The sequence below is a fragment of the Anthonomus grandis genome, chromosome 16 (genome assembly GCF_022605725.1).
Source record: "Anthonomus grandis grandis chromosome 16, icAntGran1.3, whole genome shotgun sequence".
Lineage (NCBI taxonomy): Eukaryota > Metazoa > Arthropoda > Insecta > Coleoptera > Curculionidae > Anthonomus > Anthonomus grandis.
In genome coordinates this window covers 9,560,043-9,586,576 of record NC_065561.1, presented here as the reverse complement: position 1 = coordinate 9,586,576, position 26,534 = coordinate 9,560,043, and the positions used below count along the sequence as shown (strand labels likewise).

Genomic DNA, 26,534 nt, shown 5'->3' with positions numbered 1-26,534 from the left:
ACACTTAGAGGAGAAGGTCCGAATATGGGCCACTATTATTGGCAACAACGCGCACCGATACGATGATTCACATGGCGTAGATTAACAGTATTTGATCCACGAACAAATCTCTAGCTTCAGCTGTCTAAACATAGATGGCATAGGAAAGCAATCGACAGGTTGATATTCCGACGGTTACACAAATTAATACAGGTGTATTAACATTTTATATTTTCGTGAAAAATTCTTAGCCAATAAAATTAAAAATTGGTAAGTGTGGTCTTGAAATGTTATTGTTTAAGATGTACTACAGAGTTTTGACCAAAATTATATTAAAATACTTCGTTTAAATGTGAACATTTTTGTTATTATGTTTGGAATATGGGCCACTTAACTGTCTGAAATATGAGTCAGGCCCATATTTAGACCATATTTGTGAAAAATGGCGCGATTGTTATTTTTTAGGTAAAAATGCCCCGAACAAAGGAAAAATACGTTTCAAAAAAAATGAGAAAGCAGTGGAATACCAGTGATATGACGAAAGCTATAACTGTTGTTAAAGAAAATTTATTAACTTGTAGGCAGGCAGCAAAAACATTTTGTGTACCAAGATCTACTTTACAAAGGCTGTCTAAAGTCGATGGAGATCCTGACCGCATAACCGCAACTACCCTTGGAAGAAAAACAGTTTTAAGTAGTCAACTGGAGAAGGAGCTTATTGATTACATTCTCACAATGGAGGCAAAATTTTATGGTCTCACTAGACGAGACATTCGAATTATGGCGTACAATTTAGTTGAAAAAAATGGTAAGAATAGCCCCTTTGAAATGAAATAGCAGGAAGAAGCTGGCTTGATGGATTTTTACGTCGCCATAAGGAAATACTTTCCCTAAGAAAGCCAACTGGAACGTCTTTTGCAAGAGCTCTTGGTTTTAATGCAGAAAACGCATTACGTTTTTTTGATAACCTGGAGCAGGAATACAATAAATACAATTTTCCACCGCACATATTTAATGTCGATGAGACAGACCTATCAATAGTGCAAAGTAAGATCCCTACTGTAATCGGTCGAAAAGGTAAACGACAGATAGCTGCCATCACTATAGCAGAACAAGGATCACTTGTGACATTCGTTGCGTGTATGAGTGCTGGTGGACAATTCGTACCGCCAATGTTAATTTTTCCCAGGAAAAATAAAAATTATCAGTTAATTCGTGGAGCTCCCCCGGGGACAATTTATGACGTACATCCTAGTGGGTGGATTCAACAAAATCTCTTTACGAAGTGGTTTCGTCATTTTATACAATTCGTTAAACCATCTCAAGATGACCCTGTTTAGTTAATATTGGATGGACATTACAGCCACACCCGCAATTTGGAAGTTATTAGCTTAGCCAGGGAGAATCACATTTCAATATTGTCACTACCCCCTCATTCTACGCATAAATTACAGCCCTTAGATAAAAGTTTTATGGGTCCATTTAAGCTCTACTATAACGAAGAAATAAGAAATTGGATACGTGTTAATCAGCGTCCTGTTTCTGTTTATGACATAGCCGAGCTATTGGGAAAGGCATCCCTAAAGTCACAAACTGCACAAATAGCAATCAACGGTTTTCGAGTGATAGGTATTTATCCCTTTAGATACATTTATAGAATAGACACATTTTTTGTGATGCTGATTTTATTACTGAGGAAGCTGAAGCAGTTAAAAGATGCGGCGATTTTAAAGAAAACTCCACCAACAGCAATACTTTCCAAGATCAAAGTTCCTCTCCTGTGTCCAGTACAGCAACTCAAATTAACAAAAATGCTAAATCTACTGACCCGTCATGTTCCAATAATGATCCTCAACCCGGAAGCTCTATATATGTTGATGATGTTCCTGCCTCAATTTCACATAGTTTGTCAAAATTGCCCAGGTTTGTGTCGCCTTTTGCAATTTTTTCAGTCCCTTCCATAAAAAGAAAAGTAACTAATCGTGGAAAAAAGTCTTCTGGGGTCTGAAATTATAACGTCTTTTCCATACAAAAACGAGTTAGGAACTTCTATTGAAAAAACTAAAAATGTTAGTGGAAAAGGAAAACAGAATGTGTTTGGCAAAATTTTCTCCAAGGGTAAATCAAAGTCCCAGCCAAAACTTCCAAAACGAAAAAAGATTGTTGAATCGTCTGACTCTGAGAGTGAAGATGGAATATTCATTCCTGATGATGAAGATAACGCGATTGAAGAATTCGAAACTCCTCCTGAAAACGAAGATGCAACGTGTATTTATTGTGAAGGACTTTTCTCTGAAGATGTCAAGGGCGAGTCGTGGGTGCGCTGTTTGATGTGTAATATGTGGTCACATGAGGCTTGTGCGGACACAACACGGCGAATATATTTGCGATTTTTTTAAATGAGTATTTTTATGTCTTGTTTTTTGAAAATACATATTTTCTTACGATTAAATACGACTTTTTGTTACTTTTATAGGGTGGCCCATATTTGAAGCACTTCATAAATCTTAAAAATTTATACTTTTTGATTTTTGAAAATCACACCATTCTTATTATGTATTTTTTTAAAGCCGTGTTTATAACTTTAAAGTGGATGTTCCCAGTAATTAGGTTTCCAAATTACAGGTTAATCCGTTCAATGACACCCTAATATTTAAAAAAAACAAAATGGGGCCCATATTCGGACCTTCTCCTCTATCCTGAGAGAGAGTTATACCGGCTCGATGAAATCTCTGGAAAATCTCCTCCAAAACCGCTAAATGTTGCTGAAAAGTCTCAAAAATACAAACTACGTCATCTAAATAAACAAAGGCATGTGGCTCCAAATCAGCTCCCAATAAGGTATCTACTAATCGCTGCCCAGTTGCAGGGGCATTCGTCAACCCAAATGGCATTCTCTTAAATCGATAAAGTCCCCGACCACGGACAGAAAAACTAGTTTTATCACGTGAATGTTCATCAACCTCGATTTGCCAATATGCAAAGTTGACATCTAACGAAATAAGATACTTTGCATTTCTTAATTTGTCCAAAAAAAAAAATTGAGTACAATAGTCTGTTTAAAACGGGACTTTAACAATATTAGTTATAATAGGTATTTATATCTTTTTATCATTGCAGAGTCAAACGTTTTTTAATGCTATTGTTATAAAACTAAGATTTTGCCTAGATAAGTCACGAATAAACATAAATGATGAATGACCCAATTATCTGAGGGACATTAAAAGCCATTTGGCTAACTTATTTGCGAATTTTTTGATACAACAAACTACCTCGAATTATAATTGTGTATCACACTTTTTCTTACAGCAAATCCTTCATATTTCCTACTTTATAGCCTAATAATTCTGTCTTAACAAACCTAATGTAAAATTCTCTTAGGGGCCTAAAAATACTATCCCGACATATCCCTCCAATAACTCTTTCTAAAAATAATCCTGTTATGTTGAAACTAAACAGATCTCGTGCGAAATCGTACCTGTTCGGCCTCACAGGTGACATCGCACCTCCAGTTAATACCCGCGGATTAAATAAACCTCAAAGTTACGCCGACGCCCATCGTCAGTGGCGGGACGGATGCCGACGACGGGCGTCGCGATGCACCCGTCGTTTTTTTTGCAACCTGAGACGGCCGCCATCTTTGGCTTGCCAACAACGTTGCGAGGAGCCGTGTGCAAACTGATGGGATGTTTTTTTTCTCACAAACACACACACAGGCGGTGGTTTTTGTCAAGTTAATTTAGAAGTAATACATATGATAATATAAGGAAATTTCCCAAAATGATTTACTTCAATTTTCAGTTGAGCTTGATACAGTTATTGAGCAAATTTCTAACAATATGAATTTAAAAACGTCTCTTCGCAATGACGCATTTAGTATATTGCATAAATTTAAATCTAATTTTATAAAATCAAAATCTTACTTAAACTCTCCAAGTCCTAAAACCCATTAAAAACAAAATAAAAAACTATAATTTGGTGATCTCAAAAGCAGATAAGGGAAATTGCTTAGTGATCATGGAAAAAGCATTTTATATATCGAAAGTTGAAACTTTTTTAACTGAAAACAACTTTAAACCACTAATGTCCAGTCCTTTTAACAACTTTGTCAGAAAGACCTCCACTCTTATAAAACAATTTGACCGTTTTTTAAATGAACATAATGCTCCGTATGCCCTCTTATCCAGCAACCCTACAACCCCACGTCTTTACGGCTTACCCAAGTTACATAAAATCGGCATTCCAGTAAGACCAGTAGTTAGTTTCACCAACACTCCAATTTTCTTTTTATCAAATTTTATCCTTAAATTGTTAAAAAATTTAACAGCCTTCTGCCTTAAATTTGGTGTTAAAAATTCTACTGATCACTTGGAATCAAATTTTATAATAATATGTTGACGATTGTCTCTGTTTCTTGAATTGTGACACAGTAGGAGCTCAGTTACTCTTAAACAAGCTAAACCAAATACATCCCAAGATTTCTTTCACACTAGAAATAGAAACAAATAATAATTTGAATTTTTTAGACTTAACAATACATAAACAATCAAATAGTTTAGAATATCCAATAGGGTAAAAGGAGGAGAGATGGACCACATTTTAAAAAATTAAACGTGCTTCTTTAATAAAAAAAATAACAAAATTGGAAAAAATATATATAACATAACAGTGGTCCATCTATCCTGCTCTGTAGAGATGAGATGAACCACTAGGGGTAGGATACGCGGACCATGCTATATTTTCTTTTTTTTTGGTGGCTACAGTCTTTCCACAATTATTGCAAAGGTTAACGAAGCCAGAACAAGTTTCATGTAACCAACGTTTACAAATGATACATTGCAGCCATTCGTCTTTTTTAGACGTTTGGTTATAGTCCTCTTTGCAACCGACACATTCATTTTCTAAATCACTTAAGTTTTCTTTACCACTGGAGTTTTCATCAAGAGTAACGTCATCTTCAGACACTGAAGATTCACTCACCTTTCTCTTACTTTTTAATTTTCTTACAGGTTTTCCGTTCTTTTTGAGATGTGCATCTTTCTTATTTTTGATAAATTCCTTAGCTGTTATCTCTCCGGATATTTTTTTATGAACTCTTTTCACTGCTGCAGGATTTCTGTTTCAGGACTTTCAAGGGGTATCTGTATTAAAAAAGCATATTCCAGGATAATTAACGGATTAAATGGATAAATCCCAATGGATTTAAATGCAGAGGCCGCATTTTGAACAGTTGCTGAGTTTCCCCATGCTCGACCAAACAGCTTACTAAATTGAAGACGATTAAGGACCTTGTTTGGGTTATTTTGGACCATAAAACGGTGTTAAGCGTAGAAGTTGCTTTTAAGAGATTTAAAGAAGGCGCGATCAAGAGGCTGCAGGTAGTGAGTGGTATGCGATGATAAACAAAACAAAATTATATCATTTTGCTCAGCAAATTCTAGTAGGTCCAGGTTGGTCGTATGGGACGTGTGGCCATCTACTATTAGTAAAGTTTTACCCGAGGGCTTTCTTGGTAAAAAAATGTGTTCGCAACCATTCTAAAAAAATCTCGCTATTAACGTAAGCAGATTTTGCCACCGGGTTCTAAAATTAGAAAATGTTAGAACCCGGTGGCATGCCTTCATGCCAGTCTTCTTTTTTATTTTTTCCTTTGAAAATACAATATGGGGGATAAAAGTGCCTTCTACAACATGCTATGACACTAATTGTCTCACCCTTTTCCCCAGGGCTTACGCTTGGAACACATTTTGATCCTTTTTCGGCTAGTACCTGACCAGCTCTAGTGTTCAGCTGTAATCCTGTTTCGTCTGTATTGAATATATGCCCGGGTTTATCATAAAAATTGTGTTCAGTTATATTTCTCTGTAGATCCGAAAGGTAATTATTAACGGTTTCTCTTGACATTCCCAAAGCTTGCGCAATTGAGGTGTTCTCGGATTATCTGATTGAAATTTGAGGTATTCGCTTTAAAAACAGTTTTAACCATTTTTGTCCAGCTTTACCTAAAAAAGACGATAATAAATTAGCAATGTGGTTTTTATTTTTTTTTTTAATATACTTTCTTTTTTATTAAATTTATTTGGAATCCCCAATCGTTTAGCTAAATTAAACGCCACAGAGCCACACAGCCACTTCCTTCTTCTAATACATATGAGGCATTACAAAAGAATTTACATACATTACCAAAATAATGATAATAATAATGCAAACGTTTATATGGAAAAAAAACATATATACAAAATTTAATAAGAAAATTCTTAAGTTAAGCCCTAAATTAAATAAAACTTTAACTTTCCTAGAAGAAAATTCTTCCAGACCATAGTTTATTCTCTCGCTCGCTACAGGCGATGCGCAGTTCGCGATTCATTAATTCGCGCATCGTGTGTAGAGGTTTGGTTCGTTAAAAATCGATTCGTCAGCCGAGTTTGCTCGGTTCGTAGTGATTTGCCCTTGACAGCGGTAAATCGACGACATCAAAGGCTGCAAATCACCATAAACTGCTGATTCGTTAAACTTCAAAGGCCGCTACAAACGATGCGCGTTAATTCGCGTTCACAAGATTATTATTATTGTGTATTATATAGGTTATGTTTAAATATGGTTTATAGTTTAAATCACGTTTTTAAAGTGTTCGTGAATAATTAATAATTAAAAGCAATGACCGGAGAATTCCAATGGTCTGATGAGCGCGTACTGGATTTAACTTAGTAAAACGAACACCGATGCCATTTGTGGGACCCGACAGACAAAGAGACGAAAAATAGAAATTAAAAAATGATGCCTTTAAATCGTTGAAAGAAAAGCTTCTTAATCTGATAGACAGTGAGATTCATAAAAAATATGTAAAAATTAGTTATTCCTTTTCTACCTATTAAACAAAGTGCCACAGAGCCTTTCCGGGAATTATATCTTCATCAGGTACTGATGACTTGTTAGGGTTGATGGGTAAGGGTTTTAGATTTTCAATTCCGGAGGGGCCTGGTTAAGGAGACTCAGCTCTAACTGATAAAATATCCGTCTGGACCGTCTGTAATGTTTCTGTTTCAGGACTTTCAAGGGGTATCTGTATTAAAAAAGCATATTCCAGGATAATTAACGGATTAAATGGATAAATCCCAGTGGATTTAAATGCAGAGGCCGCATTTCGAACAGTTGCTGAGTTTCCCCATGCTCGACCAAACAGCTTACTAAATTGAAGACGATTAAGGACCTTGTTTGGGTTATTTTGGACCATAAAACGGTGTTAAGCGTAGAAGTTGCTTTTAAAAGATTTAAAGAAGGCGCGATCAAGAGGCTGCAGATAGTGAGTGGTATGCGATGATAAACAAAACAAAATTATATCATTTTGCTCAGCAAATTCTAGTAGGTCCAGGTTGGTCGTATGGGACGTGTGGCCATCTACTATTAGTAAAGTTTTACCCGAGGGCTTTCTTAGTAAAAAAATGTGTTCGCAACCATTCTAAAAAAAACTCTCTCGCTATTAACGTAAGCAGATTTTGCCACCGGGTTCTAAAATTAGAAAATGTTAGAACCCGGTGGCATGCCTTCATGCCAGTCTTCTTTTTTATTTTTTCCTTTGAAAATACAATATGGGGGATAAAAGTGCCTTCTACAACATGCTATGACACTAATTGTCTCACCCTTTTCCCCAGGGCTTACGCTTGGAACACATTTTGATCCTTTTTCGGCTAGTACCTGACCAGCTCTAGTGTTCAGCTGTAATCCTGTTTCGTCTGTATTGAATATATGCCCGGGTTTATCATAAAAATTGTGTTCAGTTATATTTCTCTGTAGATCCGAAAGGTAATTATTAACGGTTTCTCTTGACATTCCCAAAGCTTGCGCAATTGAGGTGTTCTCGGATTATCTGATTGAAATTTGAGGTATTCGCTTTAAAAACAGTTTTAACCATTTTTGTCCAGCTTTACCTAAAAAAGACGATAATAAATTAGCAATGTGGTTTTTATTTTTTTTTTTAATATACTTTCTTTTTTATTAAATTTATTTGGAATCCCCAATCGTTTAGCTAAATTAAACGCCACAGAGCCACACAGCCACTTCCTTCTTCTAATACATATGAGGCATTACAAAAGAATTTACATACATTACCAAAATAATGATAATAATAATGCAAACGTTTATATGGAAAAAAAACATATATACAAAATTTAATAAGAAAATTCTTAAGTTAAGCCCTAAATTAAATAAAACTTTAACTTTCCTAGAAGAAAATTCTTCCAGACCATAGTTTATTCTCTCGCTCGCTACAGGCGATGCGCAGTTCGCGATTCATTAATTCGCGCATCGTGTGTAGAGGTTTGGTTCGTTAAAAATCGATTCGTCAGCCGAGTTTGCTCGGTTCGTAGTGATTTGCCCTTGACAGCGGTAAATCGACGACATCAAAGGCTGCAAATCACCATAAACTGCTGATTCGTTAAACTTCAAAGGCCGCTACAAACGATGCGCGTTAATTCGCGTTCACAAGATTATTATTATTGTGTATTATATAGGTTATGTTTAAATATGGTTTATAGTTTAAATCACGTTTTTAAAGTGTTCGTGAATAATTAATAATTAAAAGCAATGACCGGAGAATTCCAATGGTCTGATGAGCGCGTACTGGATTTAACTTAGTAAAACGAACACCGATGCCATTTGTGGGACCCGACAGACAAAGAGACGAAAAATAGAAATTAAAAAATGATGCCTTTAAATCGTTGAAAGAAAAGCTTCTTAATCTGATAGACAGTGAGATTCATAAAAAATATGTAAAAATTAGTTATTCCTTTTCTACCTATTAAACAAAGTGCCACAGAGCCTTTCCGGGAATTATATCTTCATCAGGTACTGATGACTTGTTAGGGTTGATGGGTAAGGGTTTTAGATTTTCAATTCCGGAGGGGCCTGGTTAAGGAGACTCAGCTCTAACTGATAAAATATCCGTCTGGACCGTCTGTAATGTTTCTGTTTCAGGACTTTCAAGGGGTATCTGTATTAAAAAAGCATATTCCAGGATAATTAACGGATTAAATGGATAAATCCCAGTGGATTTAAATGCAGAGGCCGCATTTCGAACAGTTGCTGAGTTTCCCCATGCTCGACCAAACAGCTTACTAAATTGAAGACGATTAAGGACCTTGTTTGGGTTATTTTGGACCATAAAACGGTGTTAAGCGTAGAAGTTGCTTTTAAAAGATTTAAAGAAGGCGCGATCAAGAGGCTGCAGATAGTGAGTGGTATGCGATGATAAACAAAACAAAATTATATCATTTTGCTCAGCAAATTCTAGTAGGTCCAGGTTGGTCGTATGGGACGTGTGGCCATCTACTATTAGTAAAGTTTTACCCGAGGGCTTTCTTAGTAAAAAAATGTGTTCGCAACCATTCTAAAAAAAACTCTCTCGCTATTAACGTAAGCAGATTTTGCCACCGGGTTCTAAAATTAGAAAATGTTAGAACCCGGTGGCATGCCTTTATGTTTTATGCCAGTCTTCTTTTTTATTTTTTCCTTTGAAAATACAATATGGGGGAATAAAAGTGCCTTCTGCGCTACAACATGCTATGACACTAATTGTCTCACCCTTTTCCCCAGGGCTTACGCTTGGAACACATTTTGATCCTTTTTCGGCTAGTACCTGACCAGCCCTAGTGTTCAGCTGTAATCCTGTTTCGTCTGTATTGAATATATGCCCGGGTTTATCATAAAAATTGTGTTCAGTCATAATTCTCTGTAGATCCGAAAGGTAATTATTAACGGTTTCTCTTGACATTCCCAAAGCTCGCGCAATTGATCTGATTGAAATTTCAGGTCTTCGCTTTAAAAACAGTTCTAACCGTTTTTGGCCAGCTTTACCTAAAAAAGACGATAATAAATTAGCAATGTGGTTTTTTTTTTTTTTTTTAATATACCTTCTTTTTTATTAAATTTATTTGGAATCCCCAATCGTTCAGCTAAATTAAACGCCATCATTCTTACTTCTGTTCTGGTGGGTGCAAAGCCTGCCTATCGCAGTTTTTTTATGTGACTGACTATTTTTGTTTCGACGTTCGAGCCCAAAGAACAATCTGGCCCCAGACGATTACAGCTATCGATGTTATTTGCTTTTATTCTGCGCTTAAAAGTTGTTTTTGGGATCCCAAATGCTTTCGCGGCTTCGTTAATGCGCATACCGCCATTCTTCACAACATCAACTGCATCACCTAATGCTCTAGCCGTCCAAGAACCTCTTTTAGGTGCGTTTTGTTTTCGGATATATTTATTGGGCATAATCCTAAAACAAAATAGGCTGGTCCAACTCTCCTCCACTTAGTGGGCTCAAATAGGAGGATAGATGGACCAGTGTCTAGCTTCTAAAATATGCCGATTAGAGCTACGATTGGTGCTCTCCAGTACACCTTGTATATGGTATCTAAACACTAATCCAACAAAAATCGGTTAAACTTACCTGATTTTAAAAAAAAAAAGATTCTCAAAACTTTCAACTATTGTAAATAACATTCGCGAAAGTCCGTTATAATGCGTTCCAGTCGCCACGCTGTCTCAAAGGCAACTGACGCTAAGAAACAGAACGGGACAGGTTAGTCTTGCCCTGTTGCCAAACCTTGCCGGATATTTTGAGTGGACCGTCTGCCCTCCTGGTCCATCTCCCATCATTTTACCCTATACCGGAAATCCACTCAAACAGAACACACAAGAAGTCAAATTTTTCCAATCACCCTCGCCAACACAAAATGGCTACCTTAAATTGTTAAATTCACCGTCTTTTAAGCATTCCTCTATCCTCTTCTAATTTTCAAAACGAAATAAATGTTCTTAAATAAATTGCTTATAATAATAACTATGACCTCAAACTAATTAATACTTTAATCAGGAAAATAAAATTAGCTAAAATTAAAAATCAGATCTTTCCTGATGTTAAAAAAGATAGTAAATTCATATCTCTACCATTAATTAATTCTCATCTAAATAAGAAAATCAATAATAGCTTCATTAAACACCAATCAGAATTACAAATTTCTTATAAAACTAAAAACAACTTGGGTTCGATTTTGATCAATACCAAAGATAAACTTGACACATTATCAAAGAGTGGTATTTACAAATTTCAGTGTGATTCTTGTGATTGTTCATATGTGGGACGAACTTGTAGACCCTTAAAAAGCCGAGCACTTAAGTAGACCCTGGCATTTGGTGAACATATAAAATCTAATGACCATAATTTCAGTCCAAAGTCTAATTCTGAAATTCTCCAACAAGTTACCTCTAAAAACTCTAGCCGACTAGATTTTCTTGAGGACATTTATATCATCAACGAGCTCATAAAAAATCCCTCTTGTTTAAAATCTATGCAAGTGAACCTTAACAAACCTTACGTTCCATTAGATAGGAGACTCCACAATTTTAAAAAAATAAAAATTTTAAAGCATTGGCAATTTTCTAATTTAAAAGTTCGCTTTTACATCCTTAAAGGATAACAATTTCCTTATCCGATCAAAAATTCACTGTTGTAGTCTAATTTGTGCCACCAATTTATAACCAACTCGCACTACCGCACATCATTTACGATAATGACATCCAGACCGATCTGTCGCTACTACCACTCTGATAGGTTCGCATAATATCGATATTAATTTTAAAGTGAAGTTAACTGGCTAACCTAATTTGACATAGTATTTCCCGCCATCTAAGAAACTACAATAAAATGTAAACAAAACACAAAGGAGACCAACGTTCTCCCCTTTTAAATACTGTTCGTCCTGTTTAGTGTTCTGTATAGTCTTAAGTGTGTCTAAATGTTATGAATAATTTTAATAATATCAAATGTGTTCCCACTATGGTAAACTTCTGGGCTTAACTGACAAATGAGTATATTCGATTCGTTCACCTTTAACTATAATGTTTTTTACGCATATAACACCCAACTCATTTCAGTTAGCACTGATGATGGCGCATACGCCGAAAGCGCTCTGCTAAGCTTTTAAAATAAAATTGCTCTAAATACATCTGGTTTTATTAATTTGTATTGTCCTTCGAGCAACACAGCCACTTCCCTCTTGTAATACATATAAGGCATTACAAAAGAATTTACATACATTACCAAAATAATGATAATAATAATTTAATCGTTTATATGGAAAAAACAAATACAAAATTAGAAAATACAATTCTTAAGTTAAGCCCTACATTAAATAAAACTTTAACTTTCCTAGAAGAAAATTGTTCCAGACAATAGTTTATTCTCTCGCTCGCTCCAGGCGATGCGCAGTTCGCGATTCGTTAATTCGCGCATCGTGTGTAGAGGTTTGGTTCGTTAAAAATCGATTAGTCAGCCGAGTTTGCTCGGTTCGTAGTGATTCGCCCTTGACAGCGGTAAATCGACGACATCAAAGGCTGCAAATCACCATAAACTGCTGATTCGTTAAACTTCAAAGGCCGCTACAAACGATGCGCGTTAGTTCGCGTTCACAAGATTATTATTATTGTGTATTATATAGGTTATGTTTAAATATGGTTTATAGTTTAAATCACGTTTTTAAAGTGTTCGTGAATAATTAATAATTAAAAGCAATGACCGGAGAATTCCAATGGTCTGATGAGCGCGTACTGGATTTAATTTAGTAAAACGAACACCGATGCCATTTGTGGGACCCGACAGACAAAGAGACGAAAAATAGAAATTAAAAAAATGATGCCTTTAAATCGTTGAGAGAAAAGCTTCTTAATCTGATAGACAGTGAGATTCATAAAAAATATGTAAAAATTAGTTATTCCTTCTCTACCTATTAAACAAAGTGCCACAGAGCCTTTCCGGGAATTATATCTTCATCAGGTACTGATGACTTGTTAAGGTTGATGGGTAAGGCTTTTAGATTTTCAATTTCGGAGGGGTCTGGTTGAGGAGACTCAGCTCTAACTGATAAGTTATCCGTCTGGACCGTCTGTAATGTTTCTGTTTCAGGACTTTCAAGGGGTATCTGTATTAAAATATGATCTGTAATAAAGTATCTGCGCTTAAAAGTTGTTTTTGGGATGCCAAATGCTTTCGCGGCTTCGTTAATGCCCATACCGCCATTCTTCACAACATCAACTGCATCAACTTATGCTCTAGCCGTCCAAGAACCTCTTTTAGGTGCGTTTTGTTTTCGGATATATTTATTGGGCATAATCCTAAAACAAAATAGGCTGGTCCAACTCTCCTCCACTTAGTGGGCTCAAATAGGAGGATAGATGGCCCAGTGTCTAGCTTCTAAAATATGGCGATTAGAGCTATGATTGGTGCTCTGTAGTACACCTTGTATATGGTATCTAAACACTAATCCAACAAAAATCGGTTAAACTTACCTGATTTTAAAAAAAAATAAGATTCTCAAAACTTTCAACTATTGTAAATAACATTCGCGAAAGTCCGTTATAATGCGTTCCAGTCGCCACGCTGTCTCAAAGGCAACTGACGCTAAGAAACAGAACGGGACAGGTTAGTCTTGCCCTGTTGCCTAACCTTGCCGGATATTTTGAGTGGACCGTCTGCCCTCCTGGTCCATCTCCCATCATTTTACCCTATACCGGAAATCCACTCAAACAGAACACACGAGAAGTCAAATATTTCCAATCACCCTCGCCAACACAAAATGGCTACCTTAAATTGTTAAATTCACCGTCTTTTAAGCATTCCTCTATCCTCTTCTAATTTTCAAAACGAAATAAATGTTCTTAAATAAATTGCTTATAATAATAACTATGACCTCAAACTAATTAATACTTTAATCAGGAAAATAAAATTAGCTAAAATTAAAAATCAGATCTTTCCTGATGTTAAAAAAGATAGTAAATTCATATCTCTACCATTAATTAATTCTCATCTAAATAAGAAAATCAATAATAGCTTCATTAAACACCAATCAGAATTACAAATTTCTTATAAAACTAAAAACAACTTGGGTTCGATTTTGATCAATACCAAAGATAAACTTGACACATTATCAAAGAGTGGTATTTACAAATTTCAGTGTGATTCTTGTGATTGTTCATATGTGGGACGAACTTGTAGACCCTTAAAAAGCCGAGCACTTAAGTAGACCCTGGCATTTGGTGAACATATAAAATCTAATGACCATAATTTCAGTCCAAAGTCTAATTCTGAAATTCTCCAACAAGTTACCTCTAAAAACTCTAGCCGACTAGATTTTCTTGAGGACATTTATATCATCAACGAGCTCATAAAAAATCCCTCTTGTTTAAAATCTATGCAAGTGAACCTTAACAAACCTTACGTTCCATTAGATAGGAGACTCCACAATTTTAAAAAAATAAAAATTTTATAAGCATTGGCAATTTTCTAATTTAAAAGTCCCTAGTACCCACATTAGGATCTCTTACTGTCTGCCAGTTATTCTCCTGCTAGCCTATCTTTGCACCTTGTAGGCCTTTCTTTGCACATTCAGAGATGTCTATATGAGTAAGGTTTTTTTCGCTTAAAAAAGAAAGGGAGTTTCCCTAGGGATCCTCGTATTGTACCTCTAAGCCCGTAGACTTCAGATTCGACTCCCTCTTTTACATTTTGATCCATCTGTATACCAGACTAAGCTTCTGTTTCTAATGGTTCTAGTTTTTGTCATGTTTTGTGGCGATCCTCAATGGTCACTTTAAAGGAACTACAAATGAATGAAATTAATAAATTCCGCTTCCAATTTATTTGTTAGGTTTATCATGGCCTCTCTCTATTTGTCTTTCGGAATCTTGAGGTGACCAGTCAGATTTACTGATTTTAGATTGTGTGACTCTATGTGCGTTGATTCAGGTCGGCTTTTCCATATGAGGCATAAGGTCAAGTAAATAAGGAGCTGCTGAGGGGAAAGTCTTTGTAATTTTCGGTGAAGTATTATTTACTTAATACACAAGCTTATGAGTTACTTATTTTATTAGGTATTACGTCACTTATAGCAAAAATCAATTTAGAAATTTTTATCTCACACGCTCAAAAAATTGAAAAGAAGAAGAAAATAGACTTATTCACATATTTAAAAGAAATATGAACTCAAATCTGTAATTGATACCTCTCTTTTCAGCAAAGGAATCCATGTATTATTAAAATCAACCGAACAAGTAGCTAAGCATTTATCTTCATTTAACATTATAAATGCACTTTCCTTTATTTTACGTAATTTTGAAATTGGTTCCTTTGCTAAAATTGAGGAAGTATTCCAGTCTATTCTATGGTTATTGTCGAATGCATGTTGTGTAATTTTGGATTTTTGAAAATCATTGTTTTTTTATGTAAGATTTATGTTCATTAATTGTTTTTGGTAATGGTCTATAGGTTTCACCTATATAAAATTTACCACAAGTACAAGGAATTTTATAGATTACATTTTTATTAAATTCATTTTCATTGAAAGGTTTAGTTTTTGTTAATAAGTATCGTAATGTGTTTTGTGATTTAAAAATAGTTCTTATATTAAATTTTTTAGCAATTCTTTTTATCTTATTAGAAAAACCTGGAATCAATGGTAAAATAAGATTTGTCGTAAAAATTGGTTGATTCAATTTTATACGTGGATTATCAAACTATTTAAAGTAATTTTCCAAAAATTCTTTGGGATAATTATTTTGTATTAGGATATGTTTAATAAAATATATAATAATATATAAATATATATTTCACTATATATTCGCCTAATTTTTGGCATACGCAGACATAATCGCGTTTCCCATAGACTTTCCGAGCTGGGGTGGTTAAATATGCAAAATCGTAGGGTTGCTCATTCACTTACTTTTTTTTATAAAATTCTTAAATTCCGTAGTCCACCTTACCTATACCTTAAGATTACTTTTAGAAATGATGTTCACCATTTGGGCTTAAGAAGAAACACAATTCATATTCCAAGACATAAGACTCAATTATTTAAAAGGTCCTTTTCCTATAATTTTGCATATCAGATAAACTCTTTGGGAATAAATTTTGAGTTCGGTTTGGTGTCTGTTCAGACTTTTCGCAGAGGAATGATGCAGGGTGCGTAGGTGCGTCTAATGAGTGAGCAGCTATCTGCGTAAAATATTGAAGGGTCAATATTGTTAGTTTGGGTATGGGTGAAAACTAAAAATCTGTGTTTAGTGTGGGTAACTAACGTGTGTGTTTTTTTTGTGAGAGGTACTATGTTAATGTTCTAAATTTTTTGGGTAGGTGTGTATAGTTAAACTTTTTTTTATGTAGTTATGATGAGTTTGCGAATAAAAAAATATTTATTATTATATTATATTATTATTATTAAAAATCTTTTTTAGTTGTTAAATATTGATTATTACAAATAATGTTTACACGATCATATAAACTTTTTACCATTATTGGATGATTAGAATTAAAATTAAGATATCTATTGGTATGAGTTGGTTTACGGTAAATTCTAGTTTCAAAATTCTGTAAATCTTTTTTAATTAAAATATCAAAAAAGGAAGCTTCCTTTTCAAGAGTAAGTTTTATAGTAGATTTTTTGGCATTAATGTAATTTAAATTATTTATAAGATCTATTTCGTAATGGTGATAAATTGAAAAAATATCATCAATATATCGCCACCATATTTTAGGTTTTTTATCAAATGTATTAATAATTTCAGACTCAAAATTTTCCATAAATATATAACTTAAAATTACCACACTACACATTGACTTTTAAGGGTGTTGTGTTTGACATTATGTGAACCAATTAGGGTTTTCGGTCGTCCAGTATCGACAATTCTGTCTGTTCACATGACCGTTTAGAGTAAACGTTGCTTCGTCAAAAAATATTATCCGTTTTACAAAATTACTGTTATCATTACATAATTGCTGCATTTGCTCACAAACTTCATTTCGGCAATCAAAATCATCTTTCGATAGTTCTTGAAGTAAGAATATTTTATAAGGGTGGAACTTTGCTTTTTTCAATACTTTATGCACAGTAGATCGAACAAAAAAAAAATTAAAAAATGTAAAAATATTTCAAATAGTTGCACCAAAATACACTCACTTTTTGACACTGACAACGACAACTAAAATACTAAAATACCATTTAATTTAGATAGGTATTTCTTAAATTTTACATTTTATCATAATTGTTCGTTCAAAATTGCTTATGTAACCACTCTTCATTTGTACCATATCCTTTGTAAAAAAATGCGTTTTTTCTCATTCTGCATTAAAAAATTGTGGTTTCCATTTAAAAAAAAATGATGACGTCATATCTTTTTTTTGAGTCTCCCTGTATGTTTAATTTCCACGTAGAAAATCCCTAAGGCCAATCTTAAAATTGATAAGTTCAGGCATTTTTTTCAGAAACATTCCATTAACAAACAAGGTGATACTAGATTTGTTCTAGCAGGAAATTTGGGATGTTTTGAAACTAGTTTGATTTATATCCCAATTGCGCATGACCAGACTGAAACCGCGTTGCAAGCGGTTTCAGACCTATATGTGCTAGAACATCTTTTTAACATATGACGTTGACATCTCGCAACTTAAAACCGTTATGTAATATGTTTGTTGGTTAAGTTTTGTGTTATTTATTTTTAACATCTAAATATTTGTCAATAAAAGTAATTATTTTATTATAATAATATTATATTATATTAAGTGTAATAAATATTATTTTTTTAAATGCATACCATTGATGAATTTTACTACTATGCTGTAGAAGGTTCCTACAGCACTCTAAATAGCCAATATTTTTATTTGTAGGCGTCGAAAAATTTCTTATTTCACCATTAACAACAGTTTCTAACCAAGAAAATACTCGAACACCAATCTCTATTCAACAGTCCCAACAGTTTTCTTTTATAAACCCACAGCCAAAAAGTTCGCGACCTTCAGTAAATAAAATATCTTCATTATTTAATAAAAATTACACAAACATTTTTCATGGGGTACCTCTGCCAATGGGTTTGCTGATTCACCACCCATATTCTTTTAATACCAAGGGTGCCTTAAAGCTTGTCTAACAACAAAATTTCTGTGGTCAGCAGCATCCCTATTCTCATGAGTGAACAACATAGTTCTTTTGGTCAAAAAATAGAATATTAAGACTTAATATGCCAAAATTAAATTATTCAAAAAATGCTAGAGGTTTCAGTGGTAAAACTAAATAAAAACTATAAATAGGTATTTTTTATTTAACTGACCTGGATGGAATAAAAATTCTTTCTATTTAAATATGAGTCTGGATCATTCTTAGACTTATCAATCTTTATATGAGTACCATCAATAGCCCTGGAAATCTATTTTCTTTGGAATGTTGTTCAATAGTAGTCTTTTCAAGATCAGATGGCCATTTGGCGACATTCTACTTAGGAAATGTATCATCCTTTTAAGACCGTAAAAAAGGCAGCTAATTATGACGTCAAATCTATCTCCAACATCTCTAAATGAAGAAGATTCATGACCAGCAAACCACAAAAAAATGTATGTTTGTTCATAGGCTGATAGCTTGCCATTTCCACCAGATTGTGACTTAAAAAGCTCACTTTCTTCAAATCAATGGCCAATATCTTGAGCTACTTGTCTGCTCACTTGAAAATGCTTAAAAAATTCCTGGTTATTGTACAGTGGTACAGTTACTTCGTTACTTACTGAGTCTCCTATGGCCTTAGAACAGGATATCTATTAGTTCATCATCACTCGATACATTAGAATCAAATCCATGATTTGAATCCGAACTTGAAGAGTCTGATGACATTCTGGATTCTCTTAAAACCCGTAACAAGAAAAATTAGGATATATTTATGTGCCCAATTTATAATGTAAAATTACACATAATTTTATTAAATTTTTTATAAACCTACCTTTAGGTATTTAATAAATACAGTAGTAAATTAACTCTAAAACCAGCCCTAATACTTTGAAAGCAGCAAAAATCAGATTTCAATTTGCCCATAATGAAACTTGATCAAACTACGATATCAAACTCCAAATCCGATATACGTTTCTTATTGATGATCTAAATGACAAATAACAAAAGAAAACACAGTCTTGATATATACCTTGCGCATGTCGCAAACCGAAATCCCTATGAAATTCTATTGACTACTTTCGGTAGTTTGAAACCAATTTCCAAATTGAAATTTGTTGTTGTTAGAACAGCTGACAAGCAGTCAGAATCCCGGATTAGTTTTGTAGCGCGTAACTCGGTTCAAACCAATTTATTTCCAATCCGTGTGAGTCATACCTACCATCCAAACACAAAAAAAATTACCAAGTCCAGACAAGCAAATTTTGTTTTAAAAGATTCAGAGATTTGGTGGCCGCCAGCTTTTAGACAGTGGAGAAGGTAGTGGGAGAAATTTTAATAAGAGCGCCACTTGATTTAAATAATTTACACCAAACCCTGATATATTATGATGGTAATATAAGCCCCCCTTAATCAAGAAAATGACCTATATTTATGCTTGTACCTAGATCCTAAAAGCTGAAAATAATTTGGGAAAAACTCAAATAACAATCCATAGGTCCACCAGATTGATATAATCATCCAAGAATTTACATAGTCACTTCCATTTATATAAAAAAATTAAATTATTTAATTAAATTATTCAAAATATAATACTGTAGTAATTTTAAGTAAATAAAAAAATTGATAAAAGAATTAAGAGTTACTTCAAGTATGCTTAAGGCGAGGAATTATTAAGAAAAAAAAACAAATCCGCACTGAACTACTGTTCAAGGGGAAAATCCAAAACGTGATCACGTGTTGTTTACAAGAAGTATATGTTTGGAGCCTAATTCACAATACCTCACTGGCCCTAAAATACCTTTTACAAACTCTAGTCAAGTCACATTAATCTAAATAAAACTTTTAAATAGTAAGGTTCGAATTTAAAAGCCTATTAATGGTATGTTGGTGCAATACAACCCGTTAACCAACAACCAACATTATGACTAAATAGGTTATTTGTAGCAAATAGCCGATCCCTTACAAGGTGATCCAGGCTCAATGACAAAATCAATTATGTCGATGCTCGACTCAAATGAAAACCCTCAGGTTAATATTAATAGACTTAGCAAGAACCCCTTAACGTTTTTGTTTTACATAAAAGAAAATGAACCCATAAAATTCAAATTAATAAATCAACCCCCAACCCTAAATCAAACCGTTCAATAAGAGAAAAATAAAATAAAATGTGCAAAAACTTGCGTGTCCTCTAATCTCTTGTGTATTTTGGCTAAGGTAGCTTAACTCGACAGCTCTGGAACCAGTCAGCTACAACCAGGGTAACGACCACATGGGCAAGTCGATTTCAGGCAAGTTCCAATCCAAAATCGCAGAGCCACAGTACAATGCTCAGTCCAGGATGTGTTAAGGCTCACTTCAGCCGGTCTCCAACAGTGTTGGGGTGACCAGAAGGAACCAGAGAATAGGAAGAGACCAGAGAATAGGGGAGAGAATTAAAAAAAGGAAAGGCCTCTAAAATAGAGGAAAAAAAATCAGTAAAATAAACACACAATCAATTCTATGGCAATTACCAACATGTTGCTACATACCCAAGGTGGTGAGCGAGGCCTAGAGTCTCGTTTTGTGGTTAGAAAATTTCAAAATCCCATAAATGGTGTGGGAGCAGCCGACCAAATCCAAAAATATCAGGACAATCCGAAATCCTCTCGGCTACAACTTTCCACTAGACGTTCATCAAATTAAACCCCAAAACTTGGGAGGAATATATTTTTTCCATTCAACCGAATTACCGGCAAGATGAACTTAAATTTTCCTTTTTTTTTAAAACCACAAAATGTCAACTGTTCTTTCTGATAACGGGATGGCTATAGGCTGAACAAGGAACTGACAACTAACCAGACAGTGACAGGTGACACTGGCAGTGAACTTGTCACTCTCTCTCTTCGAGACGATCTGACCCTGCCTCTTGGTGCAAACTACGCGGAGCTTCACTCTATCAAAATAGAAATTCCGCAATACCACAGCAAAATGATACTGCTCGGATACTAAAACATGGAAAACTAACAAAATTTTCCCAACGGGGCTACGAAATTCCAATTTTCCTCTTACGTCGCTCTGATTATGACGCTCCGTCATCCGCCAAAAGGAAACCAAACTTTAATGGGAAACAGCAACGCTGCCAAACCTCCACAACAACAAGTGTGTCAATAGTCATTACTGTCAATCGGCTAGTAGGGTTATAAACCAGATGTCAAGGCACGTTTATTTACTAAAACTTAACTTGAAGAATTGAAGGGAAATATAGCAAGCAAAGGAGGCCAATTTCAAATCAATTAGGATACCTTGCCCAACATGATTTCGCTATAGAAGAAAGTATTTGTAAGTTTTCCTACACTAACGGATCACCATCTAAAAGGTGTTATTTACTCCACTCATAGCGCAATCTGTGGCACAACAGCACCCTCTAGAAGTCCCTCCATACCCCAGACATATACCGGTCTCATAGAAACTCTTGACAAACAAATCAAAGGTCAGAAAGTTTCCAACACCAGGTACATGAATAGGGACTAAGGAAACATAATACGACTAACTCCACAGAGGTGTGCTGACAGGATAGGGTAGGTAAATACATTCCTAAAAATAATCAAACCCCAAAAGCCTTAAAAAAAAATAAATTGCATTACTATCAAACCCCAAATTCCATTTATAAAACTGTAAATCACACAACCCTTTCAAGCCGATACCAAAACCCATAAACTTTTGCCCGAATTTATATGAAATCCCATGTTACATGCTTAGGGCAAAATCTGCATGTAACAGTTTTGCTAAAACGCGTACTTTCGTCTGCGCAGATTTCGGACAGTTTGTGTATTGGTCAAACTTCTGCTAGAACAAACCTATTATAGTCGGCACGCTTTACCCTAACACATAAGTAATAAAAGTTCCCCGGTTAAGAAACCAGCGGCTCTCCAACAATTTTTTAGTTTATATTTTTATAAGATTTTTTTAAAATTTTATGAGTATTAGTAATAATATGTTATTTTCCACTAAAATAATGTAAAAAAGACCTAAATAGGCTAAAAAGACTTATTATATTTAAAAAAAAACGTTAAAAAATATAAACGGAGGAGCAAAAATATAAATATTAAAAAATTATAACATTAAAGGAAGTTTAGTCTGAAATTAAATACATTAAATTAACTTTAGTCTGATTTTGAAGATATGTCAGTGTCGGAATAATAATTAGATTCATTACTACTTGAATAGTCGTCTGGAGGTGTAATTAGGGGTCGTACCTCGTCTATTACTTGCTCGGTTTGATAGTTTTCAGCAATTTTTTTTCTGTGTTATTTATAGATTTTATCCATGTTTCTTCCTTTATTTGATGTAAGGATCCTTTCCACAAATTAAGGACGCTGGCTTTATCGGTTGTTTTGGAAGCGTATATACTTATCATAATAATTTTTTGCTATGCCCCAAATCAACTCAATTGGATTATATTGGCAGTGGTAAGGCGGTAATCGCAGGACTTCATGCCCATATTTAAGAGCCATCTCATCGATCACGTACTTATTATACCTGTACGTTTTACAGCTCTGCAGCAAATTAGCCTTTAAAAATATATCGTCATGAGCAATATTTTTTTGCTCTAACCACGTTTTTATTTCCTCTTTCTTCAAACTGCTAAAGGGAAATTTCTCTTCTACTCTGGAATTGTATGAGGCGTTGTCCAAGACTATAATAGAAGGATTTTCCAACCGTTTGAGGAGTTTTTCTTCAAACCAATGTTCAAAAATATCGGCATCCTTATTTCCGTGGTAGTCGTCTGTTTTTTTCGTCAAAGCGTCGGAGATAAAGCCCTCGTCACTTCCTGCATGTAGCACAATGTACCTTTTTCCATAACTAGAAACGCTGCTGGGATAGCATTGTGTGCTACCATCTTGCCATGATGATTTTGATGAGTTCCCCTTGGCAAAAAATCCAAGTTTCGTCTAGAAACACAAAGTGTTTGGGATCTTCCGAGTTTTTATTTTTTAGATATTTTCTCAGAAAATTTTATCTTTTTGTCACTACTACATGTGAAAGTTCACACAATATTGTCCGATTATTCGTCTTTTTGTAACGAAATCCCAAAGAACTTTTGCCAAACTGGTTTAACTAATGTTGCAAAGTTCTTTGTCCTTTATTATTTGTAGTACGGCAGCCATCGTCACGTTGTTTACTTTTATACATGTTATAAATAATGGTTCTAATTTTGCTCTTAATTGTTTGGGGTAGGTTCAGACTTTTTGGATGCCGACGGATTCTTTTATTTGATTTATCCAGTTCTTCTTCGTCCATATTGCAAATTTTATGTAAAGTGCTTCTTGAGATCTGGCATGCATCACATGTCCGCTTCTTTATTGCCAGATGTCAATGGCTCCATGTTATTTTTTTCTTGTTTAAAATTATTATTATATATTAACTCATTTTTTCGGCACTATATTTGGGTTTTGTACATTTCTCAGAATTTATAATCCTTTTTTAACCCAATTCTACCTCTTTTTTACCTTATTAAATTATAATAAATATTATGATTTAATATATTAGCATAGATTAGCATGGCCCCTGCGCAAGGATGACACGCAAAATCGTGAAGCGTTCCACATTTTTTATAACCCTTACAAACCATTTAAGCAAAATTTTAGAAAGAATAGTAAATTTTAGATTGATGTGGTACTTAGAAAAAAACAACCTCATTGATCCAAATCAATTTGGTTTTCGTAAGGGGAAATCTACAATTGACCATATAATGGGATTTACTTTAGATTTATATGAAAACTTTGCTAAGAAAAATCACCTTGTTGCTACTTTTCTTGACCTAACTCGTGCATTTGATACCACATGGAAATACAATATTATTAAAACTCTATTTTCTTGGGGAATAAGAGGTCATCTACCAAACTTCATAAAAAATTTCTTGACAAACAGAACCTTCTGCGTAAGAATAGCAAATACCCTCTCCTCAAAATTTATACTAGAAAATGGTATTCCTCAAGGATCTGTACTCAGCCCAACCTTATTTATAATAGCTATAAACAGTATAAGATCAGCTATTCCTCCATATATAAATTATAGAATATTCGCTGATGACATAGTAATATATCACTCATCTTCAGATAGTCAAATATGTCAACGAAAATTTCAAAAAAGCATCAATAACATTACATCTTGGGCACATAAAAATGGATTCACTTTCTCACCAAATAAATCTAATACAATGCATTTCTGTAAGAAAAGAAACTGCCCTAAGACAAACATTATTCAAATACAAAATTCCGAAATTCCTAATGTAATATCAAACAAATTCTTAGGATTAATTTTCGACAATAAAATGATCTGGAAAGACCATTTTAAGCACTTAAAAATTAAATGCACTGCCGATATAAACCTACTAAAGATTTTAGCAAACTCAAAATGGGGGAGTGATTACAAGACCCTCCTAAAAATATACACTACCATTATTAGACCAAAAATAGACTATGGAAGTATAGTTTATACATCTGCAAGGAAATCATATATAAATACAATAAATCCAATACAAAATCTATGCCTTAGAGTGTGTACTGGAACTTTCCCAACTAGTCCAATTACCAGCTTAAATTGTATAACAGGAATCACCCCTCTCGACATCAGATGCACACAACTACTCCTAAAATATTCAACCAAATTATGGTGTCAACCAAATCATCCATTATATAAAATTTTTTTTCAAATACAAATACCAGAAGATTTATATACTCAAAGCAATCAAACTATTCCACCATAATACTAATGAAATCACTCAAAATGTATAATATAAAACTCCCTGAAATAGGTCATCATACCAACTATAACTTTCCACCCTGGATATACATTAATATAGATATAAACTTAAATCTAACTAAATTCAATAAAGAATCCACACATCACCAAATTATAAGAAATGAATTTTACACCATTATTAAGAATAATTACTCCGACCATATCATAATTTTCACAGACGGATCAAAGACAAATACACATACCAGCTCAGCTTTTTTCTCAAAATATTTCAAAGCTGTGAAATAAATTTAAATAGCAGTATACTTACAACAGAGTTACATGCTATTGAAGCAGAAATTACTTTCATAAAAACATCATCTTTCAATAAATTCTTAATTGCTACAGACTCACTCAGCTCATTACATACTCTTAAAAGGTATAGTGGTGAACACCCATCATTCATAAATATTCAAAATGAAATAATCAAATGCAATAGAAATGGTAAAAATATTAGTTTTATCTGGATTCCCAGTCACATAGGTATAGACGGGAATGAAACAGCTGATAACATGGCAAAAAATCCAACTGGTATTTGTTCTAAACTATCAATTACCTTTTACTACAGAGATCTATTCCTGCAAATAAATAACAATATACTAAATTTAACTCAACTCAAACTAGATTTAGACGAAACCGACAATAAGCTCCTTGAGATAATCAAAATACAACCTTCACCTTACCTAGATGTAAATTTAAACAGAAAAGACCAATCAATAATTTTTAGAACTCTGATAGGCCACACTAAAACCACTCATGAATATATGTTAAAGAAGGAAAATCAACCAATATGCCCCTTTTGCAACGATCATAATCTCACCATAAAACATATTTTTGCACATTGCAATAGACTGCATACATTTAAAATAAAACACAATTTACCAATCACCACTAACCTAAAACATATACTTGAACCAAACAAAGAAAATATAAAGAATATAATAGAATTCTTAAAAGAAGTAAATCTATAATAAAATTAAAAAAAAAAAAATAGTATAATAAAACATTACATTACATAACGGGTAATTTTTGTTTTATTTGGTGAACGTAAATGTTTTTTTTAATGTTCTGGTAAGTTCTAAATCTGTATTGTTATAGCGAATAAACTCTTTTTTAAAACTGTCTTGAATTACCTGTATTTTATTTTAGTATCTGATGATGGCTGTTTACACAGCCGAAATGCATAATACATTTACCTAAGTGACCTACATGCATTTTTTCTTGGAGATAAAGACTTCCCCTATTTATAATCTTTAGATACTCATTCTCCTACAAAATATGGACTTCTATTCAACTAGAGAAAAGAAAGTAAAAAGAAACGAAACAACCACTAAATTATGCTTTATTGTTCCTGTAGTATGTTCTTTAAAATATATTTTTTTAAAGAATAAAAGCTAAAAATGTTTTCGGTATTAGTTTGGCAGCTATTTATAACTTTAGAAATTTGATAAGAAAATGATCTTTTATAGGTTTCGGTTGAGTGAAGCGGAGGTGTTAGTCTTTCTTTATACCGGGTATTAATATTGTGAACATCTGTGCGAAATTTTATTTTATTATATAAGTAAGGTTTCTTAAATTAATTATTTTAAAAAACATTGAAGATGCGTGTTAAATATTAGCCGATTTTCCGTTTCCCTTCGGGTAACGAACACATGCTCCAGGTTTTGCTTTCTTCCAGTGCCTGGATCTCCTCGTTCATAGCTCGTTGCCATAAATTAGCTTGATTACTTGTTATGGCTTCATTGTACGTAATGGGCACATTCTTGGCGTACTAAGCAACTGGTATCCCAAAACGAT

At 34.0% G+C, this 26,534-nt stretch overlaps 1 protein-coding gene and 1 non-coding gene across 6 annotated transcripts in view; both read left to right on the top strand.

The window, feature by feature from the left end:
- LOC126745572 (four and a half LIM domains protein 2-like) overlaps positions 1-26,534 on the top strand; it is a 319,413-nt gene that overhangs the window by 176,752 nt on the left and 116,127 nt on the right. The gene's annotated exons all lie outside the window — the stretch shown is intronic.
- LOC126746021 (U6 spliceosomal RNA) lies at positions 23,448-23,549 on the top strand. The gene has a single exon (XR_007663776.1). It is a non-coding gene; the product is annotated as a U6 spliceosomal RNA (small nuclear RNA).